General features: G+C 41.0%; 1 protein-coding gene and 1 non-coding gene across 3 annotated transcripts in view; both read right to left on the reverse strand.

Moving 5' to 3' along the window:
- Positions 1-24,995, reverse strand: part of TAT (tyrosine aminotransferase) — a 47,282-nt gene that overhangs the window by 11,903 nt on the left and 10,384 nt on the right. The window contains exon 1 of one of the 2 annotated variants that reach the window (XM_045986965.1): positions 118-237. The exons of the other annotated variant lie outside the window; for it this stretch is intronic. The gene's annotated coding sequence lies outside the window, so the exon portion shown is untranslated. Of the gene's footprint in view, positions 1-117; positions 238-24,995 lie in introns of those variants that run through there. 2 annotated transcript variants of the gene reach the window in all.
- On the reverse strand, positions 7,227-7,333 carry LOC123931917. Its single transcript, XR_006816339.1, has one exon. It is a non-coding gene; the product is annotated as a U6 spliceosomal RNA (small nuclear RNA).

The raw sequence follows: 24,995 nt of genomic DNA on the forward strand, positions 1-24,995 counted from the left end.
AAAGTCCTGTCCCATCAGCATTTTACTGCCCTGTGGAAAAAGAAGTCAATACAGCATAGAGAAAAAAGCTTATGTCCCAATTACCACCACCAGATTAGCTGAGGCTTAAGATTTTACCTTCCGGCTAAAGGAGAAACAGCCTCTAAGTAGAGGAACCTGGAAGCTCTCTTAGTGTCCTTCTTTCACAGGTCACAGTGACAACGGCCTCAGGTGCAGTTCTTGACTCCTGAAATAGTCTGCACAAATGGGCGTTGGGCCCGGAACTTTTGTGCTATTGGTTAGGGTGAGAACTGGGTGGCCAGCCCTCCCTCCCCTCCCCTCCTCATTTCTGAGGCTTCTCACCTCTAATCCTTCCCCTACCCCCACCAGCAAATCAAGAGTTTGTCCTCACCTCAAACATCTGGAATTCTCTGTGTTAACTCTTTCTGGACACTTTGTGAGTCATCTGAGAGGACTGTCAGAGGAACAGTTATGATTACAGTCTGCAATTTTTATTAAATCTCTTTTGATACAAAACAACCCAGTAACAAGTGAACAGCACAGAAACGTGTAAGGTAAAAAGTGAGGGTCCTTCCTCGTACCCTGCTCTCTGTATGCTCTAGTCTTGCTCCCAGGGGTAGGGAGTGGTAATGATTTGGCCATTTCTATCATTCACCAAGATGGATTAATAGGTAGGTAGGCAGACAATAAAATACATAGATACAAGATAGATACACAGATACATAATTTCATAGGTTTTCAAAACACTGAAGGGATCAGGTTTACAATTTGTTCCGCAACTTGTTTCTTTACTTCCTACATCTTGTCCTCCTTTCCTGGTCCAGGAGGTTCTACTTCAAGTCACAACAAACTGGGCAGTTGAAGCAAATAAGTCCCACTCAACAAATAGCTTAAACGACATGGGGCGCCTGGGTGGCTCAGTGGGTTGGGCCGCTGCCTTCGGCTTGGGTCATGATCTCAGGGTCCTGGGATCGAGTCCCGCATCGGGCTCTCTGCTCAGCAGCGAGCCCGCTTCCCTCTCTCTCTCTCTGCCTGCCTCTCTGTCTACTTGTGATCTCTCTCTGTCAAATAAATAAATAAAATCTTTAAAAAAAATAGCTTAAACGACAGAAGGGTTCAAGGCAATTAAAACCTGAGCAATGTCATCTTGTCCTCTGAATTCTCCCTCATGTATTGGGTAAGGAGTTACTGGGAGAAAAAGATGTCAGTTGAGGTCTAAACTTCCCTAAGCACACACAGCGGAAATCTCAGCATTCTGGCGAGCCTATGGAAAATACTGTCCATTCAAGGGTTAAGAGAAGCCTGGGGACTCCATGGCTTGGCTCCTATCTGTTTATTTATTGGAAGACAAAGAGTTGTTACATAAGTTCTTTCTTCTCCATTTACTTTTGGGTGATTCCAGTCTCCAGGGGAGTTGAATAACCTTTCATTTTTCTGGACCTTTCTTCTCTTAGTGCTTTGAAGAACTTATCTAACACATTCCCTTCCCCAAACCAAAGAAGCAAGCATTCACCACCTCATCTTACTAGGGGAGCAGGAGAAGCATAAAGCAAGGACAGGAAGCCTGCCAGGTCAAAGAGAATTTTAGTTCTAAAGTCGGAAGCCAGGCACCCTGAGCTAGAGACCCAGGGTTGCTCTGTTTCAAAAATGCAAACACACAGCCCTGTTCTTGCAACATCCAAAGACACAGAGAAGGAAAGGCCTGTCAGTTCTGTTATTTGGCACCCTACAGCAAAAAACAAAGCCTACTTTATTTTACTAAACGGTGGTTAAACATGGCACAGATAGATGTATACTTCACAGGATAGACAAGGGTTAGACTTTGCATACTTGCCAACACAATGAGAACACAGCATTGTTCCCAAAGCACACAGATTTTGTCAAGGGAGAAAACTCTTCGTTCCTAAATGCTTTTATTCCTCAACCACCTCTATTTGAAATACATGAGTACCAGAGAACATTAGAAAAAATTAAAAGCACTTATAATTCCATCACCAGTCCTAACACATTAGTCAAAAGTTGGGAATTGTGTTCTATATCTTTTTTTTTTTAATTGAGATAAAATTCAGGTAACAAAATATTCGCTGGTTTCTTCATTTCAGAGTGTAAGATTCAATTTCTGGGACACATTGTACATCACCACTATCTAACCCCAAAACGTTCTCTTTTACTCTTACTTTTTCAGTAGTTAAAACTCTCCTATAGTAAATTCAAATAGAGATGTTTATAAACTAAGCCCTGAACACCTTTCCCCACAACCCCACTCCATAAAGATGGCTGCTTTAGTCATTTCTTGCGTATCTTTAGTGTTTTCTGTTTCTTTTCTTTTCTTATAATTGAGAAAGAGAGAGGGTGAGAGAGACAGAGAGCACAGCTGGGAGGAATGACAGAGGGAGAGGGAGAAACAGGCTCCCTGCTGAGCAAGGAGCCCCACATGGGGCTCCATCCCAGGACACTGAGACCATGACCTGAGCTGAAGGCAGATGTTTACCACACTGAGCCACAAGCCACCTGTGTTTTTGGTTTCTATACAATACTTATGTAGCTGGTTTTAAAGTTGTTTGAAAATCTGGATACTACATATTTGTTCTGTAGCTGTTCTGTCCCTTATTGTAGCTACTAGTCAAAAGCAGCTACTGAGTACTTAAAAGGTGGTTTGTCTACATTGAGAGGTGGTGTTGGTATAAAATACAGATCAGGTTTTGAAGACTTACATAAAAATAATGCAAAATAATTCATCATAATTTTATATTGATTACATGCTTAAATATTTTGGATATATTGGGTCAAATAAAGTACACTATTAAAATTAATTTCACCTACTTCTTTTTACATTTTGAAGTACTTCTACTAGAAAATTTGAAATTACTATGTGGTTTGCATTGTGTCTATTGAATAAGGCTGTTCTTTTTTTTCATAAATCACTAAAATTTTAAAAATTTTATTTATCTTTTTAAATTCAACAAGTCAAGGTATAGTATATATCATTAGTTTTTGATATAATGTTCAATGATTCGTTAGTTGAATAATGCTGTTCTATAGCTTGCCTTTTAAAAAATCTTAACATGTTGTCTTGACATCCTTTCCATTTTCATACATGGAGATCAATTTCATTCCTTTTAATGACTGTATAGTATTCATTTAATCATTCTATTCTTGTTGACATGGGACAGATTCTCATTTTTTTCTCTTAAAATAAAGCATATTGAACACACTCATTAATAATGATTGAGAATTTTTATAAGTATCCTATAATGTGTGGGATAGTTTCCTAGAAATAGAATCACATTTTGAATACTGATAGACCTGCCAAACTGATCAGCTGATTGGCTATAGAAAGAAGAGAAAATATAGATATGTTATTTTGACAACCTGCCACTCAAGAATTAGACTCTCAATGATCTCAGCTACACATGAGACTCAGGTTCAACTCCCCCTCCCACATAACCACACAGTCTATGGGCTTGGTGTTCGGTCCTCACCAGGAAGTTAACACAGGAGCCCCAGATTACTCAGATAATCAATTGCGGGGTAACAGCAGTATCAACCTACCTATGTCTCTGGTGTTCTATTCCTTTTCATTGTTTGGCCTCTGGGGTATTTCCTTTTTGTATCTTTGGAGCTCAGTCAGGCATTCTGTTATATATTTTTAAAAATATTTTATTTATGTATTTGAGAGAGAGACAGTGAGAAAGAGCATGATCAAGAAGAAGGTCAGAGGGAGAAGCAGACTCCCCGTGGAGCTGGGAGCCCAGTGCAGGACTCGATCCCAGGACTCCGGGATCATGATCTGAGCTGAAGGCAGTTGCTTAACCAACTGAGCCACCCAGGTGCTTTTTTGTTATATTTTATCCAACATTTCTAGATACATATTTTTAGATTGAACTGTAGTTGATACATAATATTACTTTAGTTTCAGTATACAACATGGTGATTGGACAATTCTACATGTTATGTTGTGCCCATCACAAATGTAGCTACCATCTGTCACCATAGGACACTATTACAGTATCATTGATGGTATGTATCCTATGCTGTACCTTCATTCCCATGACCTACTCATTTTATAACTAGAAGTCTATACCTCCCACTCCCCTTCACTCATTCTGCCCATCTTCCAATTCTCTTCTCCTCTGGCAACCATCAGTTTGTTCTCTACATATAGGGTGGATTCTGCCTTTTTTTTGTTTGTTCGTTCATTTGTTTTTTAGATTCCACATTTAAATGAAATCATATGGCATTTTTCTTTCTCAGTGTGACTTGTTTCATGAACATAATACCCTCTAGGTCTACCCATGTTGTCCCAAATGTTAAGATCTCATTTTTATGGCTAAGTAATATTCCATTGTGTATCTGTGTTGTATATGTGTATCAAACCTTCTTTAACCATTTATCTATCAATGGATTTGGGTGGCTACCATATCTTGGCTATTATAAATAATGATGTAATAAACATAGGGGTGCATATATTTTTTTGAATTAATGTTTTGGTTTTCTTTGCATAAATATCCAGTAGTGGAATTACTGGATATTTCTATCTTCAATTTTTTTGAGAAAATTCCATACTGTTTTCCACAGTGGCTGCCCCAATTTGCATTTCCACCAACAGTATATGAGGGCTCCTTTCTCTTCACATCCTCACCAACACTTGTAATTTCTTGTTTTTTTTTTTTTTTAAATAATAGCCATTCCAGCAAGTGTAAGGTAATATCTCAATGCAGTTCTTTGATTTGCATTTCCCTGATTAATGATGTTACGCATCTTTTCATGTGTCTGTTGGCCATCTGCAGGCCTCTTTGGGAAAATGTCTATTCAGGTCATCTGCCCATTTTGTAATCAGATGATTTGGGTGTTCTTTTGGTATTGAGTTGTATAAGTCCTTTATATATTGTATTCCAACCTCTTATCAGATATATCACTTGCAAATATCTTCTCCCATTGAGTAGGTTGCCTTTTCATTTTGTGGATAGTTTCCATCACTGTGCACAAGCTATTTATTTCAGTGTAGCCCCAATAGTTTATTTTTGCTTTTGTTTCCCTTGCCTGAGGAGGCATGTCTAGAAAAATATTTCTATTGCTGATGTTAAAGAGATTATTGCCTATGTTTTCTTCAGGAGTTTTATGGCTTCAGGTGTCACAATTAGGTCTTTAATATATTTTTAGTTATTTTTGTGTATGACGTACGAAGGTGGTCCAGTTTCATTCTTTTACATGTAGATGTCCAGTATTCTCAGCATGATTTATTAAAGAGGCTGTCTTACCCCATTGTATATTCTTGCCTCCTTTGTCATAGATTAACCATATAAATGTAGGTTATTTCTGGGCTCTCTACTCTGTTCTACCAATCCATGTGTCTGTTTCTGTGCCAGTACCATACTGTTTTGATTATTATAGCTTTGCAGTATCTTGAAATCCAGGATAGTGACACTTCTGCTTTTGTTCTTCTTTCTCAAGATTGCTTGGCTATCCGGGGTCTTCCATGTTTCCATACAAGTTTTTTTTTTTTTTCCATACAAGTTTTAAAATAATTTCTTCTAGTTCAGTGAAAAATACAACTGACGTTTTCATAGGGATTGCGATGAATCTGTAGATTGCTTTGGGTAGTATGGATATTTTAACAATACAAATTCTTCTTATCCATGAGCATGGTATGTCTTTCTATTTGTTTGTATCACCTCAGTTTCTTTCAAAAATGTTTTGTAGTTTCCAGAGTACAGGTCTTTCATGTCCTTGGTTAAGTTTATCCTAAGTATTTTATTCTTTTGGTGCAATTGTAAATGGAATTATTTTCTTAATTTCTCTTTCAACTATTTCATTATTAGTGTATAGAAATGCAAAAGATAGCTGGATATTTTGCATCTTGCAACTTTACTCAGATTATTACTTCTAATAGCTCTGTGTGTGTGTGTGTGTGTGTGTGTGTGTGTGTGTGTGTGTGTAATCTTAGAGTTTTCTATGTATAATATGTCATCTGCAAATAAGGACGTTTTAACTTCTTTCTTACCCATTTGGATGCCTTTCATTTATTTTTCTTGTCTGATTGCTGTGGCTAGGACTTTCAGTACTAAGTTGAATTAAAGCAGTGAGAGTGGACATCCTTGTCTTGTTTCTGAGCTAAGAGCAAACTCTGTTTTTTACTTCTGAGTATACTAGTTGTAGGTTTGTCATATATTGCCTTTATTAAGTCGAGGTATGTTTCCTCTAAGCTCACTTTCTTGGAAGTTTTAATCATGAATGAATGTTGAATTTTGTCAAATGTTTTTTCTGCATTTATTGAGATGATCATGTGATTTTTATCCCTCATTTTGTTAATGTGGTGTATCACATTGTTTTCTGGATATTGAGCCCTCCTCTCATCTCCAGAATAAGTCATACTGAATGATCCTTTTTATTTATTTATTTATTTATTTATTTGACAGAGAGAGATCACAAGTAGATAGAGAGGCAGGCAGAGAGAGAGAGAGAGAGGGAAGCAGGCTCCCTGCTGAGCAGAGAGCCTGACACGGGACTCGATCCCAGGACCCCGAGATCATGACCTGAGCCGAAGGCAGCGGCTTAACCCACTGAGCCACCCAGGTGCCCCCTGAATGATCCTTTTAATGTATTGTTGAATGTGGTTTACCAATATTTTGTTAAGGATTTTGCATCTATGGTTATCAGGGATATTGCCTAACAGGTTTGGTGTGTGTTTTTTTGTTTGGTTTTTGTTTTTTTTTTTTTTTTTTTTTTTTTTTGGTTTGGGCTTTTTTTTTCCAGTGTCTTTGTTTGGTTTTGGTATCAGGGTAATGCCGGTCTAATAGAATACATTTGGAAGCTTTCCTTCCTATTTTTTTTTTTTTGAGTAGTTTGAGGAGAACAAGTATTAACTCTTCTTTAAGTTTTGGTAGAATTCCAATGTGAATCCATCTGGTCCTGGACTTTTGTTTGTTAGGAGTTTTTTGATCACCAATTCCATTTAATTATTAGTAACTGGTCTGTTTTTCCGATTCAATTTTGGAAGATTGTATATTTCTTGGTATTTTTTCATTCTTCTAGATAATTTATAATCCAATCTGTTGGCATATGGTTTTTCATAGTAGTCTCGTATAATCCTTTGCACTTCTGTGGTGTCAACTGTTCTCCTCTTTTGTTTTTTTTAATTTATTGTTATCTTTTTATTAACATATAATGTATTATTTGTTTCAGGGGTACAGGTCTGTGATTCATGAGTCTTACACAATTCACAGAAAAATATTGAACACTTCATGAATTTCCATGTCATCCTTGCACAGGGCCCATTCTAATCTTCTCTGTATCATTCCAGTTTTAGTATAAGTGCTGCCAAAGAGAGCACTATGCTCCTCTTTCACCTATGATTTTATTTATTTGAGTCCTCTTTTTTTTTTTTCATTGATGGGTCTGGCTAAAGGTTTATCAATTTTGTTTATCTTTTCAAAGAATCAGCTCTTGGTTTCATTCATCTTTTCTATTTCTATTTCTCATTTAGTTCTACTCTGATCTTTATTATTTCCTTCCTTCTACTGACCTTTTTCTTCTTTTTCTAGTTTCTTTAGATATGAGGTTAGATTATTTGAAATTTCTCTTGATTCTTGAGGTAGGCCTATATCACTATAAACTTCCCTCCTAGAACTGCTTTCACTGCGTCCCAAAGATTTTGGACCACTGTGTTTTCAATTTCATTTGTCTCCAAGTATTTTTTCTTTTCATCTTTGATTTCTTTGTTGACCCACTCGTTTAGGATGAGTTGTTTATCTTCCAAATATTTGTTTTTTTTCCAGTTTTATTATAGTAATTGATTTCTGGTGTCATACCATGAAAGCTGCTATGGTTTCAATCTCCTTAAATTTATTGAGACTCATTTTGTGGTCTGACATGTGATCTATTCTGAAGAATGTTCCATGTGCACTGAAAAGAATGTATATTCTGTTGTTTAGAGATGTTTTATATATGTATGTTCAGTCTATCTGGTCTAATGTGTCATTCAAAGACATTCTTTTTTTTTTTAAAGACTTTATTTATTTGACAGACAGAGATCACAAGTAGGCAAAGAGGCAGGCAGAAAGAGAGAAGGAAGCAGGCTTCCTGCTGAGCAGAGTGCCGGATGCAGGCTTGATCCCAGGACTCTGGGATCATGACCTGAGCCAAAGGCAGAAGCTTTAACCCACTGAGCCACCCAGGCACCCCTCAAAGACATTCTTGATTGATTTTATGATGGATGATGTAAATAGGGTTCTACATTTGTTTTTGTTTTAAGATTTATTTATCTATTTTAGAGAGTGGGGGAAGGGGTAGAGGGAGAGGGAGAGAGAAACCTAAGTTTCATGTGCTTAGCATGGAACTTGACACGGGCTCGATCCCACCACCCCAAGACCAGACCCAAGCCAAAACCAAGAATCCCATGCTCAACCGACTGTGCCATCCAGGGGCCCCTAGATTTGCTTTTAAGGTCAAGTACAGTTGTCACACAAGGTTACATTAGTTTCAACATTAGTACAACATAATGATTCCACAAGTCCTAGATATGTTTGTAACTGAAGATTCTCTAGGTCATTCTGACCTTAATATTGCCAAAAATGGAATTCTGTCTCCTTGTTAATTTGAAATTGTCACTTTCATTTTGTACCCAATTCCTGTATCTTTCTGAACCTTTTATGGAATGTTCTATTCTAGAACAAACATTTTTACAGTTCCTGATGTGCACTGCCAGCTTGCTTTCAGAAGGGCCAATTACCTCCCTATTGGTAATTGTTTGCAAATCCTGGGAGCTGTTTTCTAAAGAAATCTTTGCCAAACGGATTGCCAGGTGGATAAAGAAAATGGCTTTAAGGTGTTGCTGTTATTTCTGTCCCTTTTTATTTTGATGAGGGTGGTCACTTTTCACCTATTTTTTTTTAGTTCTTGGTGTTTTGTGAGTTACCTGCTCATGTCCACTACCTGACTTAAAGGGTGACTCGTTTTTTTCTTAGGTGAAACCGAACCTAGGAAGTGACTGCAGGGGAACAGCACAGCTGCTCTGAGATCACCTGCCCGGCCTCCTCTGTCTCAACCCCGCTGGCTCAGATTCAGGTTTACAGGTCAAAGAACAGCCAGCAGCACAGGATTTTGGTGGGTGGTCCTGCAAATAGTGCAGCTGACGCAGAATCTGCAGGGTACGGGGGTGTGAAGGGGGCAAGGGCGGCTCTATCAGGTCATCCACATGGACACGCCCTCAGATTCAGTAGCTGACAACTGAACCTAGATCAGAAAGAAAAACAGCCAAAGCAAACAAGTTCTGGTAATTTCCCTCTTCTGTAGCTCAAATTTTCTCTCAGTAGAATCCTGAGGGAAAAAAAAATCAGAGGACCCATGTCTACTTAGGAAGCCTTACTACTCTGCTCCTGGGCAGAGGGGTTCCAATAAACTGTAGACATACTCAGAAAAAGCTACACCAATCGGCCATAGTTATGACTTTCATTTAAAACCTAACAACTTGGGGCACCTGGGTGGCTCAGTGGGTTAAGCCTCTGCCTTCAACTCAGATCATGATCCCAGGGTTCTGGGATCGAGCCCCGCATAGGGCTCTCTGCTCAGTAGGGAGCCTGTTTCCTTCTCTCTCTCTGCCTGCCTCTCTGCCTACTTGTGATCTCTGTCTGTCAAATAAATAAATAAAAATCTTTTTAAAAAAATAAAATAAATAAAACCTAACAACTTTTGGGGCACCTGGGTGGCTCAGTGGGTTAAGCCTCTGCCTTCAACTCAGGGTCCTGGGATCAAGCCCCGCATCGGGCTCTCTGCTCAGCAGGGAGCCTGCTCCACCCCACCCCCACCCGCCTGCCTCTCTGCCTACTTGTGATCTCTGTCTGTCAAATGAATAAATAAAATCTTAAAAAAAAAAAAAACAAACTTAACAACTTTTATTCTTTTTTTTTCCTTAAGCATAAAACTGTTGTGTTTGTGGGATGCCTGGGTCTCAGTCAGTAAGTGTCTGATTTCGGTTCAGGTCATGATCCTGAGATGGAATCCTGATCGGGCTCCTTGCTCAGTGGGGAGCCTGCTTCTCCCTCTGCCTGCTGTGGGCCCCCCCCTTCCCTGCTAGTGCTTTCTCTCTCTCTCTCTGACAAATAAATAAAATCTTAAAAAAAAAAAAACAAAAATAAAAACTACTGTGTTTATCATAGAAAAGGTTTTCTTAATTGTGGTAAAAAAAAAAAAACATAACATTAAATTTACCACCTTATTTTCAAGTGTACAGCTTAGTAATATTATCTACATTCACATTGCTGTGCAAAAGATGTCTAGAACTTTTTCATCCCTGTAAAACTGAAACCCCATGGGTGATAAACACTAATTCTCCCACCCCCTCTACCCAGCCCTCGGCAACCACCTTTCTCCTGTAAATCTTTCCACTTTCTGATAGAAAAGTTTTTTTTTTTTTTTTAGAAAAGTATTTTTTAAATAGTTCCACCACCCAGAGATAACTGTTACCCATTTAGTTCACAGTTAACATTTTGGAATATTCTTAATTTTTTTCTAGGTGTGCATCCAATAGGCTTTATATAACAGAGTCTTGCATTCTGTAAGTCTCATTTTACATGATACTGTGAACATTCTCCTAAGACTACAAAAAGTTCTGTAAACTTGCTTTGCCATGATCGCCTAAAATCCTGGGTCCTTCATTTTCACACCCCTGTTTCCCACACCCTTCCCTTCTCTACCCATGCAGCGGCAATAACAGCTCACACCGATCCTTACCAAGGACCATCTGACACTCTCTACTCAATCAAACCATCATTCTCACATCAGTCCTGGGAGTAGAGTGTATTTCATCCCCCCATGCAGATAAACCCAGGGTCACATGGTAGCAAGTGGTGATCTGGAATTCCAGGTGCCATGTGGCCCCACTTATGACCACACAAGTCTACCTTTCTTTAAGGACAAAGTGAGCTGAAGTCCCCTCAGCCGCTGACTCCTGATTGCGGCTCAAGTCATGATCTCATGGTCCTGGGATCGAGCCCCGCATCGTGTTCTGGGCTCAGCAGGGAGCCTGTTCAGGATTCTCTCTCTTCCTCTGCCCCTCAGAGAGCTGCTCATGCTATAAATGAATGATGAGGGGGCCTGGGTGGCTCAGTGGGTTAAGCCTCTGCCTTCCGCTCTGGTCGTGGTCCCAGGGTCCTGGGATCAAGCCCCACATCAGGCTCTCTGCTCAGTGGGGAGCCTGCTTCCCCCACTCCTCTGCCTGTCACTCTGCCTACTTGTGATCTCTGTCTGTCAAATAAATAAAATCTTAAAAAAAAAATAAAATGAATGAATGATGAATGGATAACTAAGTAAGTAAATAAATAAATAAATGGACAAAGTGAGTTGAGAACTGTAGTCCTTTCTTCCCTAAATAGAAGAAAATAACAAAAATAGGGAAAAGATAGAAAATGAAGAGAGGCCCAGGTGGATACAATTTTAAGAGAGTTATGAATTAATTATGTGGATCAAGCACTGACTATTCACCTGACTTTTACTGCTTATTGCCTTATTCATGCCTTCGAATCTTTCCACCTGAGCCATTATCAGTGATTACCAAGAAGGCATATGTTTTAATTCCCCTAGTGGACTGTTGGGTCCCTGAAGAAGTACAAGATGGGGAGCACTCCTTCTGTTTTTCCACATCCTCCTTCAAGTCTGGCATGGCGCTTTCTATGACCATACTCAATACTTGCTTGCCAGTTGGCAATAAATAGGACACAAATCAGAGTACCTGGTAAAAGGAATAGTAAATGAGGAAAAACCAGTCTTTGCATCATTATGGAAGGTGGAGTGAAGAATGTATGAGGCATGAGGCAGCTATGCTAGACTTGAATCATTTATATGCTGCCTTACGTTTATAGAGAGAACTTTGGGGGTTGTTCCCACATTCATTATCTCTATTTTTCTTAATATTTTATTTATTTGACAGAGAGAAATCACAACTAGGCAGAGAAGCAGGCAGAGAGAGAGGAGGAAGCAGGCTCCCTGCGGAGCAGAGAGCCCGATGCGGGGCTCGATCCCAGGACTCTGGGATCATGACCTGAGCTAAAGGCAGAGGCTTTAACCCACTGAGCCACCCAGGCACCCCCCACATTCATTACCTCATGCAATATTTACTAAACCTCCCCCTCCCCAAACCTATAAGCTAGACAGAAAGAAGGCTGTCAGAAGAGAGGTGAACCTAGAGGGACCTTCACCCAGTTTCCCCTATTTTTAACATTCTATGTTACCACGATACATTCGTAGTCACGAATAAGAAATAAACATTGGTCCATTAATATTAACTAAACTCCGTATTTCACTTAGAGTTCACAAGTTCTCCCGCTAATATCCTTTTTTCTGTTCCAGGATTCCATCCAGGAGCCCGTTTTACATTTAGCGGTGATGTCCGCTGAATCTAATCTGAGATAGCTTCTCAGACGTTCCTTATTTTTCATGACCTTGGTGTATAGAATATTCCTCAATTTGGGTCTGTCTGATGTTTCTCTTATGGCTAGAAGGGAAGATCAATTGAACTATTATTAATGTTAAGGGCTCTAAAAGTTAAAAAGAAAGTAAACTGTCATCTGTTTGCTGATTGAAATGCCTGCTGGCCTTTTCCTTCTTTTTAATAGAGTGTAGCAAATAACACCATCCTATTTTGTTTTGTTCTCTGCATAACTATTAAACCATGCTCCACTCACTCAGTCATTTTTCTTTTATGAGAACTTGGTTTTTTCATTTGTGGATGGCTAGAACCTCAATCCGACTCCAATTCTTAGCATTCTTAGGAAGAGTGTCATTTGTACTTACAGAGAAAGCCCCTAAATAAAGAGGCCCAGATTCCTGGGAAATAATTGTGTGTTCTTCACATTCTGATGTTCAGAATAATCCAGAGTTTATTTTTTTTAAAAAAAGATTTTATTTATTTGACAGAGAGAGACACAGCAAGAGAAGGGAACACAAGCAGGGGGAGTGGGAAAGGGAGAAGCAGGCCTCCCGAGCAGGGAGCCTGATGCAGGGCCGATCCCAGGACCTGGGATCATGACCTGAGCCGAAGGCAGATGCCCAATGACTGAGTCACCCAGGCGACCCTGGAATAATCCGGAATTTAAACCATGCTTCAATCCCTAAGCCTTTCTCTAGATCACGATCACTAATTTTTTGGTAATAATACATTACTTGTTTTCTAAAATTGAAACATAATTCAAATACCACAAAAGTCAACCGAGTGTACAATGCACTGGTTTTTAGTATATTCACAAGGTTTCATAATCATCGCGACTATTGAATTCCAGAACATTGCCATCACTCCAAAAAGAAACCCCATACCTGTTAGCAGTCCCTGCCCACTTCTCACCACTCCCCACCCCACCCCAGCTCCAGCTGCCCCTGCCCGGCAACCGGTAATCTACTTTTTATGCCTATTCTGGATATCTTCTATAAATGGAATCATATACTATGTGGTGTTCAAGAACCCCTTTTGGAAGTCAGAAGCTGACCCCAGGTTCTTTCTCTGCTCTAACAGTGCCGGTCTCCCCCTGTGAAATGGTGCCTCTGAGTGACTGGCAGAGAAAAGTCACAAATGAAGGAAAAGAAAAGCACCCTAATGCCCCTTCAAGATAATATTTAATGACTCATTATGCTAAATTTATTTATTTTTGTGATACTAGTGGCCACTTCTTGAGACAACCTATTTCTTAAGACAACCATAAAGGTAACAACTTTGTCTGGTGTTCTCTTTTGAAATGAGTCGTCTGAACCGGAAAGCAATTTTCTTACAAAATTACACACATGCAGGGTGCCTGGGTGGCTCAGTGGGTTAAGCCTCTACCTTTGGCTCCAATCATGATATCAGGGTCCTGGGATGGAGCCCTGCAACAGGCTTCTGCTCAGCGGGGAGCCTGCTTCCCCTCTCTCTCTCTGCCTACTTGTGATCTCTGTCAAATAAATAAATGAATGAATAAATCTTTTTAAAAAAATGTTAACTCCTCCAATTCCTACAACAGGAGACAGGTACTATTACACAGCATAGAACCCAGGTACAGAAAGGTTAAGGAACATGCCAAAGGTCACACAGGGACTGAACAGCAGAGTCAAAACTTAGGCCACGGTCGCATTCTTACCCACCAGGTTATACTGCCTTGTAGCCACTAAAACATCCTACCCTGTGTTTGTGGTACTTAAGCGACAGTTAAAAAATCAATAAAGCAATAAAAATCATTAAGTTTTGTGACTGAAGTGACCTCCCGAGCCCCTGGTTAATTAGGCCATTTGATTTGCTGGCCAATTATCAAATGACGAAAGGAAGGAAGAACCAGTCCTCTCTGGTTGGCTTTTGTTCTGTTAACATTTGCTGAGTGCCCTTGACGTGACAAGCGCTGTGATAGGCACTGGGGATAGATAAATAAAGAGGCTCCTAGATAGATAACCCCCCGCCTTGGAAGCCTGCAGAAGATTTCAGGATGCGCCCAGAGGAGCAAAGAAGGCTTTGTTGACCCTTGTGTTGCAACTTGAAGAAGGAGTCCATGTGCCAACCAGACGAGCAAAGGAAGTCTGGACTCACTGTCTGGCAAACCTCCTACCCTCCAGACTGAGGCCAGGCAGATTCCTTCCCCTCCCTTTACAAACTGATTTCAGTCCCCTAGGACACAGGAGCAGCTGTGGTTCCCCACATCTGCCAGAGCAAATATTGAGAAATGTCTGGCTCGGTGACTTCAGTGTTGCACCTTATTGCGTGTACCACAGAACGGAGCCATTCCCCCACCCCTGGCCACCCGAAGGAGAATCATGTGGCTTGAGAGGCAGAGGAAAGTCCCGGCAAATCAGAGCGGGGGAAAAACGAGGGGCTACCGAGGAACGCAGCCGGCGAGAAAAGAACAGAAAGAGAATGACCAGAGATTGATCCTGCTAAGTTTCCTGCACACCGGGGCACGGGAAATGGAGAGATGGTGATGGAATATTGTCTGACTTCAGGACAACAATCCACAACTACAAGGCATGTGAATGCCAACTCTCTTCCAGGAACCCTGTCTCCTTTCTTAAAAAATAAATAAATGAAGAGTTACAAGCATACCCATGAACATACATCAGTATTTTCTCAAGAGATTTTGTATATGACCAATCTATCAAAGTGACCGATAAATTTGCTCACAAAAGTTATAGATTTTTACTTCTCTACTGATTTTTTTTTAACTACCATTTAGTTCCCACTTAGATGTCAGTGAGCCCTAACATGAAAATTATTAACTGCAATGCTTATGTGTCTTGTGAATATTTGATCAATGTATTCTTGGTTTCTTGTGCTTGAGCCAAAGTGTGGACTCTGGGAAGGTGTATATATCTCTAGCTCTTTTCACATTTTTGCATTTCTGAGGGCAGGGGCCATATTTACTTAAGTGGTTTTAAGATTTTTTTTTTTATTCTATTTATTTGACAGAGAGAGAGAGATCACAAATAGGCATAGAGGCAGTCCGAGAGAGGGGCAAGCGGGCTCCCTGCTGATGCAGGCCCAACACACTGAGCCACCAGACACGGCTATTTAACTGGTTTTATACAGCGCTAGTTTCACGCACAGGGAACACTTAATTCAATTTAATCAAGAGGTGGATGCTTATTTCCAAGAAGGGGTTAAAGTAAGAGCACATTCACACATCTCAATTTTTAAAAACTCATAAAACAGGGGCGCCTGGGCGGCTCAGTGGGTTAAAGCCTCTGCCTTCAGCTCGGGTCATGATCTCAGGGTTCTGGGATCGAGCCCCGCGTCAGGCTCTCTGCTCCGCAAGGAGCCTGCTTCCTCCTCTCTCTCTGCCTGCCTCTCTGCCTAGTTGTGATTTCTCTCTGTCAAATAAATAAAATATTTTTTTAAAAAAAACTCATAAAACAAATGTAATTTACAAGTACCAAATAAATGAGACCAAAATATGCATCCTAACTAATAAAAATGACAAGGTGCCTGGGTGGCTCAGTCAGCTAAGCATCTGCCTTGGGCTCAAGTCAAGATCTCGGGGTCCTGGGATGGAGCCCCATAACCAGCTCCCTGCCGAGCAGGGATGATCTAGCCTCAGAAGCCACCCTTTGTCATTTCTACGGTATCCTACTGGATACATAAAATTAGCACTATTCAATAAGGAAGGACATTCAATCAGAGAAAGACAATTATCATATGATCTCCCTGATATAAGGAATTTGAGAGGTACAGTAGGCGGTCTGGGGGGTAGGAAAGGAATAAATGAAACAAGATGGGATCGGGAGGGAGACAAACCATAAGAGACTCTTAATCTCACAAAACAAACTGAGGGTTGCTGGGGGGAGGAGGGTAGGGAGAGGGTGGTTAGGTTATGGACATTGGGGAGGGTATGTGCTATGGTGAGTGCTGTGATGTGTGTAAGCCTGGAGATTCACAGACTTGTACCCCTGGGGCAAATAATATATTATATGTTAATAAAGATATCTAAAAAAATAAGGAAGGACATTGAGGGGCACCTGGGTGGGTCAGTGGTTAAGCATCTGTTTTGGCTCAGGTCATGATCCCAGGGTCATGGGATCGAGCCCCACATCAGGCTCCCTGCTCAGTGGGGAGCCTGCTTCTTCCTCTCCTACTCCCCTGCTTGTGTTCCCTCTCTCACTGTCTGTCAAATAAATAAATAAAATTAAAAAAAAAAAAAAAAGGAAGGACATTAATGTCAGGAGGCAGAAGTCACTGTGGGTCATCTTGGATTATGGCTACCCCATCATTCATCAAGTTATATAAACCAGATACCTAAGGTCATCTCTCCTCTCATCCTTATATCTACTACTGGTATCCCTTTCCTCTTTTTTTTTTCTTTTTTTAGATTTTATTTATTTATTTGACAAGAGATCACAAGGAGGCAGAGAGGCAGGCAGAGAAAGAGGAGGAAGTAGGCTCCCTGCTGAGCAGAGAGCCCATGTGGAGCTTGATGCCAGGACCCTGAGATCATGACCTGAGCTGAAGGCAGAGGCTTATCCCACTGAGCCACCCAGGCGCCACTCCCTTTCCTCTTTTGATTCTGTCAGTTCCGCTTCTTATATTGCAGGGTTCTGCTGGGTGAGTATGTGCTTAGAAGTGTCATACCTACTATACCCTTTTATGATTATGAAATTTCCCTTTTTATGTTTAATAATATTTTTGTCTTAAAATCTATTTTGTCTGATATTAGTATAGCCACTTCAGTTCATGTATGGTTACTCTTTGCATGTGTATTTTTCCCCATCCTTTTACCGTCAGCCCATTTGTGCTTTTGAATCTAAAGTATGTCTCTTGGAATGCCTGGGTGGCTCAGTCGGTTGGGCATCTGCCTTCAGTTCAGGTCATGATCCCAGGGTCTTGGGATCGAGTCCCACATCAGGCTCCTTGCACAATGGGGAGCCTGCTTCTCCCTCTGCTTGCTGCTCCCCCTGCCTGTGCTTTTTCTCCCTCTCTCTCTCTCTCCCTGACAAATAAATAAAATCTTTTTTAAAAATTAAAGTATGTCCTTGTAGTTAAGGCAGATGCTTAACGACTGAGCCATCCAGGTGCTCTCATTTCTAGTTTTCTAGAGTAGAAACTTAGATAATTGACTTAAAATCAACCTCTCTTGGTGAATGTTCCATGTGAGAATGAGAGGAATGTGCATTCTGCACATTGGTTGGATGAAGGAGTTTATTTATGTCTTTTATATTCCTAATCCTCTTCTTTATACATAAGCATAAATACAGATAGTCTCTATGTGTATATATACATATGGATACAAATGACAAATACAATTTGCATAAGGTCCCTTGAATATATAGGTATAATTTCATAGATATAATCTGATGGTATACTGGATGCATCAAGTTTTTTTTAATCACACATTTTCATATTTTACTTTAACCTGCATATTCATGACTTTAATAATCCAAACTACTGATATATGCTTGGAAAACCTTACCTCTGCCTTAGTACTACCACTCTCCAAAGAGAGGAAAAAGGAAGCCAGAATCACCAGAGACTCTAAGCCCTATGGAGAGCATTAGTCTCCCCAGAGTCTCTGACTTCTTGAGGTCCTACTAGGGGGAGTGTACTAGTTTACTAGGGCTGTGGTACAAAGTGACCAAGAACTGGGTTGCTTAAACAACAGAAATGTATTGTCCCAGAGTTCCAGAGGCCAGAAGTCCAAGATCAAGGTGTCCACAGGGCTGGTTCCCTCTCAGGGCTGGGAGAGAGAATCTGTTTCATGCCTCTCTCCAGCTCGTAGTGGTTTACTAGCAATCTCAGGCGTTCCTTGACTTACAGGTACATCCTCTTACTCTCTGCTTCATCTCCCTGTGCACGCTCCCTGCGCACCTGTCTGTGTCCAAAATTCCAGCCCCCCTTTTTAAAAGATTTTACTTTTTATTTGACAGACATAGATCACAAGCAGGCAGAGAGGCAGGCAGAGAGAGAGAGAAGGGGAAGCAGGCTCCCCACTGAGCAGAGAGCCCAATGTGGGGCTCAATCCCAGGACCGTGAGATCATAACCTGAGCCGAAGACAGGGGCTTTAACCCACTGAGCCACCCAGATGCCCCTCATATTCCCCTTTTAATAAGAAAATGAGTCATATTGGATTGGAGGCTCACTCTACTTTGCAACTAATTACACCTGCAATAACCCTATTTCCAAATAAAGTCACGTTCTGTGATCCTGAAGAGGGAACATAATTCAACCCAGAACAAGGAGCAACCAGGACGGTTGGTGTGACAAAATGGAGAGATATAACAGAATTTGGGCTCCAGTCTTAGCTGTCAACACTCTGTTGTTGACCCTGAGCAAACCGGGCAAATAAGGGAGGTCCTATAGATGATACCAACACTTCTCTCCTGATTCTGTTGTTCTCAAGATAGCACTGCCGTGGCAAGACTTAAAACATAAAGTTTTAAATTAGAGGTTGGATTTGAAACAAGCCATCAACTCAAGAGAGAGATCTTTTGAGAGGACTGTAGAACGAAGAGGCCCAGGACACAAGGGGCAGGGTCCCTGGGACTGGTTTGCAAGAAGAGCTGCCCTCACCACACACGGCATCACAGGACCACTGCCTTCAGGCTGGGATCATCTCCAGCCTTTTCGGAGTTGCAACACCAAACATGTTACGGTTGTTTATTTGATTTTGTGACATTGCCCGTTACTCTCCACCTCCCCGCAGCTTCCCTCTCCCCCAGCCCCAGCCCAAAGGAACTGCCAAACATGGACTTACTTTTAAAAATTAATTAGGTCTTGCCAATTTTGTCATACCCTATGATAATTCTATCCCCTTTGTTAAGGATATAAACAAAAGCAGACACAGCCACTGGGCACAGAAATGGACGGCGCACAGAATACTCTGGACTACCCAAAGGACCATGTTTAGGAAATTATAAATTATTATTTTTTAATCGCCTTACACTATTTTATTTTTTTTTAAGATTTTATTTATTTATTTGACACAGAGAGAGAGGCATCAAGAGAGGGAATACAAGCAGGGGAAATGGGAGAAGGAGAAGCAGGCCTCCTGCCAAGCAAGGACCCCGATGCAGGGCTCTATACCAGAACCCTGGGATCATGACCTGAGCCGAAGGCAGACTCTTAATAACTGAGCCACCCAGGTGCCCCCAACTTACATGATTTTAAAGCACTTTCACTACAGCAAGTACATAAATTTGGATGTCCAAAGTTACTGGAAAAAAATGTTAAACACTAACATTTGGAATAAGGGATTCTATATTTATGGGTGACTTTTTTATGGGTGATTTTAATTTCTTCTCTACATTTTTCTCTATTTAAAATATTTCTACTATAGTAAGTGCTTCTAATAATCCAAAATAATAATATCAACATTATTTATTTATTTATAAATCATTTTCATTTCTTTATTTGACAGAGAGAGAGAATGGAAAAGCAGGGGGAGCAGCAGAGGAGAGGGAGAAGCAGGTTTTCTCAGCAGGGAGTCTGATGCAGGGCTCAATCCCAGAATCCTGGGATCATGACCTGAGCCGAAGGCAGACTCTTAATAACGGAGCCACCCAGGTGCCCCCAACTTACACGATTTTAAAGCACTTTCACTACAGCAAGTACATAAATTTGGATGTCCAAAGTTACTGGAAAAAAATGTTAAACACTAACATTTGGAATAAGGGATTCTATATTTATGGGTGACTTTTTTATGGGTGATTTTAATTTCTTCTCTACATTTTTCTCTATTTAAAATATTTCTACTATAGTAAGTGCTTCTAATAATCCAAAATAATAATATCAACATTATTTATTTATTTATAAATCATTTTCATTTCTTTATTTGACAGAGAGAGAGAGAATGGAAAAGCAGGGGGAGCAGCAGAGGAGAGGGAGAAGCAGGTTTTCTCAGCAGGGAGTCTGATGCAGGGCTCAATCCCAGGACCCTGGGATCATGACCTGAGCGAAGGCAGTCACTTAGCCACTGAGCCACCCAGGTACTCCAAAAGTATTGACTTTAAAAGATGAAGTTTATTCCTCTAGTCAGCAAATGTTTATTGAACATTTACTACATGCCAGGTATTGTTACAGCAGTCAAAAACCAACAGCTCCTGTGGGGCTTCCACTTTGGGAGAGGGGTAAGTGATATTATTAGGCACAGATCACTTGTTCCTCTGTGTTAAAGTTCACTCTGAGCAGATTTTTTGGGGTAGCGGATACAAGGGGAGAGGGAATAACATGAGTCCCCTATGAAGGACATGATGCTGAATGGAGAAGTCAGAAGGTGAAGCAACACCCTTTGTCTGTGTCCAGATTTTACTGGAAACTAGCTCTTGAAGTCAGAGCTTCACCTTCCCCAGCACCTGGCTGCTTCTTGTACTCAACTGCCTTCCCAGGGACATTGTGAAACCTGAGTTGGGAATCAACCACAGCTGGGTGCTACTGGTCAAGGTGGTGCTAAGAACAGGACAGGGCATTCTGCTGACGTCAGAGTGCAGAAAGCCAACAGGGCCCACAGTTATCAGCTGATGCAGGTGCTGTTCCTGGGCAGGCCAGTGGATTCTCTCCGAGTCACCTTTGAAGGCAACACGCTGGACATTTAGTGAGATGAAAACATTGAAGGAAACTGTTTTTGTTATTACTGATGTCCTAAGATTCTGAGAACTGCTAGTGTTTGCTAGCACCTCGCAGACTTTTTCACTGAACACTATAATAGAAACGATGATGCTCCTAGAGGGCAGAGGGCATTACCAAGTGCGTGAAGCCCTAAAGAGACCCAGAACAGAGACAGGTAATTACCCAGGACTTTGATTTGCTAGGACCATGTTTCAGACATGGACCACCAGAGTGGCCCTTCCAGAAAACAAAGGCACATCAAGATACAAAAATGTCCATATTCCCTGACCCCAGAAACCCCACTCCTAAGAATTTATTCTAAAAAGTAAATTATTTCCACACTACCTATAATATTGTAACACTGAAAACATCCTAAGTGCCCCAAGTCGGGGAAAAGCTAAATAAATTGTGATAACATCACCTGTTTAATGAATACACATTATAATAATTAGTATAATCACAATTGTAAAGGTATATATTCCATCACAGAAAAGTGTATTAGTTTACAAGTGCTGCTATAACAAAATGCCCCAAAGTGGATGGTTTAAACAACAGAAATTTTGTCTCACATTTCTGGAAGCTAGGGGTTCAAGACCAAGGGGCTTGTAGGATCGGCTCCTTCTAAGGGCTGTGAGTGAAGAGTCTGCTCCAAGCCTCTCTCTTGGGCTTGCCAAGGGCTGTCCCCTCCCTGTCTCTTCACATTGTCTCCCCTATTTGCATGTCTTTGTCTGTCTTCAAGTGTCCCCCCCCTTTTTTTTAAAGATTTTATTTATTTATTTGACAAACAGAGATCACAAGTAGGCAGAGAGGCAGGCAGAGGGGCGGGGGGAAGCAGGCTCCGTGCTGAGCAGAGAGCCCGATGTGGGGCTCGATCCCAGGACACTGAGATCAAGACCCGAGCCTTGAGAAGGCAGAGGCTTTAACCCACTGAGCCATCCAGTGCTCACAAATGTCCCCCCTTTTTAAGATTTTATTTATTTGACAGAGAGAAAGACATAGAGAGAGAGGGAACACAAGCAGGGGGAGAGAGAGAGAGAGAAGCAGGCTCCCCACTGAGTAGAGACCGATATAAGGCTTGACCCTGGGATCATGACCTGAGCTGAAGGCAGATGGCCAATGACTGAGCCACCCAGTTGCCCCAAATATCCCTTTTTAAAAAAAAATTTTTTTATAAACATATAATGTATTATTAGCCCCAGGAGTACAGGTCTGTGAATCGCCAGGTTTACACACTTCACAGCACTCATCATATCACAACCCTCCCCAATGTCCATAACCCAACTACCCTGTCCATTCCTCCTTCCCCCAGCAGCCCTCAGTTTGTTTTGTGAGATTAAGAGTCTCTTATGGGGGGCGCCTGGGTGGTTCAGTGGGTTAAAGCCTCTGCCTTCGGCTCAAGTCATGATCTCAGGGTCCTGGGATCGAGTCCTGCATCCAGCTCTCTGCTCAGCGGGGAGCCTGCTTCCTCCTCTCTCTCTGCCTGCCTCTCTGTCTACTTATGATCTGTCAAATAAATAAATATCTTAAAAAAAAAAGTCTCTTATGGTTTGTCTCCCTCCTGATCCCATCTTGTTTCATTTTTCCCTTTCCTACCCCCCAAACTGCCTACTCTGATTCTCAAATTCCTCATATCAGGGAGATCATATGATAATTGTCTTTCTCTGATTGAATTATTTTGCTCATCATAATACCCACTAGTTCCATCCGCATCGTTGCAAGTAGCAAGATTTCATTTCTTTTGAAGGCTGCATAGTATTCCATTGTATATATATACACCACATCTTCTTTATTTATTCATCTGTTGATGGACATCTAGGTTTTTTCCATAGTTTGGCTATTGTGGACATTGCTGCTATAAACATTCGGTCCCATGCGCCCTTCAGATCACTACATTTGTATCTATAGAGTAAGTACTCAGTAGTGCAAATACCCAAGTAGTAGGGTAGCTCTATTTTCAACTTTTTGAGGAACCTCCATGCTGTTTTCCAGGGTGGCCACACCAGCTTGCATTCCCACCAACAGTAGAAGAGGGTTCCCCTTTCTCTGCATCCTCACCAGCATCTGTCATTTCCTGACTTGTTAATTTCAGCCATTCTGACTGGTGTGAGGTGATATCTCACTGTGGTTTTGATTTGTATTTCCCTGATGCCGAGTGATGTGGAGCACTTTTTCATGTGTCTGTTGGCCATCTGGATGTCTTCTTTGCAGAAATGTCTGTTCGTGTCCTCTGCCCATTTCTTGATTGGATTGTTTGTTCTTTGGGTATTGAGTTTGCTAAGTTCTTTATAGATTTTGGACACTAGCCCTTTATCTGATATGCTGTTTGCAAATATCTTCTCCCATTCTGTCAGTTGTCTTTTGGTTTTATTAACTGTTTCCTTTGCTGTGCAAAAGCTTTTGATCTTGATGAAGTCCCAATAGTTCATTTTTGCCCTTGCTTCCCTTGCCTTTGGCGATGTTCCTAGGAAGAAGTTGTTGTGGCTGAGGTTGAAGAGGTTGCTGCCTGTGTTCTCCTCAAGGATTTTGATGGATTCCTGTCTCACATTGAAGTCCTTCATCCATTTTGAGTCTATTTTCATGTGTAGTATAAGGAAATGGTCCAGTTTCATTTTTCTGCATGTGGCTGTCCAATTTTCCCAACACCATTTGTTGAAGAGACTCTCTTTTTTCCATTGAATGTCCATTTTTTTTAATAAGGACACCAGTCACATTAGATTAGGGGCCCACTGTAATGACATCATGTAACTTAATTACCTCTATAAAGGCTCCATCTCCAAATACGGTCACAGTCTGAGGTCCCAGAGGTTAGGACTTCCACATATCTTTTTTATTCCTCCCCAGAAAGCCATGACACTGTTTTCTTTTTTTTTGTTTTGTTTTGTTTTTTTAAAGATTTTATTTATTTATTTGACAGAGAGAGAGATCACAAGTACACAGAGGCAGGCAGAGAGAGAGAAGGAAGCAGGCTCCCCACTGAACAGAGAGCCCGATGCGGGTCTCGATCCCAGGACCCTGAGATCATGACCTGAGCCGAAGGCTTATTTAACCCACTGAGCCACCCAGGAGCCCCCATGACACTGTTTTATGACAAAACCGTGTTCTATGACATAATGCTAAGAGAAATGTTAACAATGGCAAACTCTCACTTGGCATTTTCTATTTCTTAGGTAGTATTATAAACACTTTAAATATGTTAACTCGTTCAATCCTCACAGCTGTGATGCATTAGTATCCTCATGTTGCCCCTAAGAAAATTGAGGCACAGCAATGTTAAGTTATTTTCTCCAGGTCACATAGCTAGTAAGTGGTGGAATCAGGCTTTGAACCCAGGCAATCTGGCTCCACAGACCAAACACTTAACCTCCTCATCATATTGCAAAATGGTATGTGTTACATTTACAACAGTATTAAAATTATTTCACACATTTTATATGTATACACATATATGTGTTTGTTTCTGCAATGTTTTAACAGACTGTGCAAAAAAAGAAAGTATTTATAATTATGAAGCATTATTTTTTATGATGTTGCATTACTTTTACAATTAATACATACATTTATAGACTTTTCCTAAAAACAAAGAATGCTTTGAAAATGCTTCCACAATCTGAGAAAATTCTTAAGGATACCATACACCAAAAGATTTGTGATGGGGCACCTGGGTGGCTCCATCAGTTGGGCATCTGCCTTCGGTTCAGGTCATGATACCAGGGTCATGGGATCAAGGTCGGCAGGGAAAATGCTTTTTCCTCTGTCTACTGCTCCTCCTGCTTATTCTCCCTCCCTCTCTCTTTCTCTCTCTCTCTCAAATAAATAAATAAAATCTTAAAAAAAAAAACTACAGATAACACCCATCAGGGATAGTCAGCCTCCACAACAGCCCAATGATCCTTGCCAGCGGTCATGCCCTCACATGGTCCTTCCACATGCAATAAGTGCTGACCTCCGTGACCA

This window comes from Meles meles, chromosome 19 (genome assembly GCF_922984935.1).
Source record: "Meles meles chromosome 19, mMelMel3.1 paternal haplotype, whole genome shotgun sequence".
Taxonomy (NCBI): domain Eukaryota; kingdom Metazoa; phylum Chordata; class Mammalia; order Carnivora; family Mustelidae; genus Meles; species Meles meles.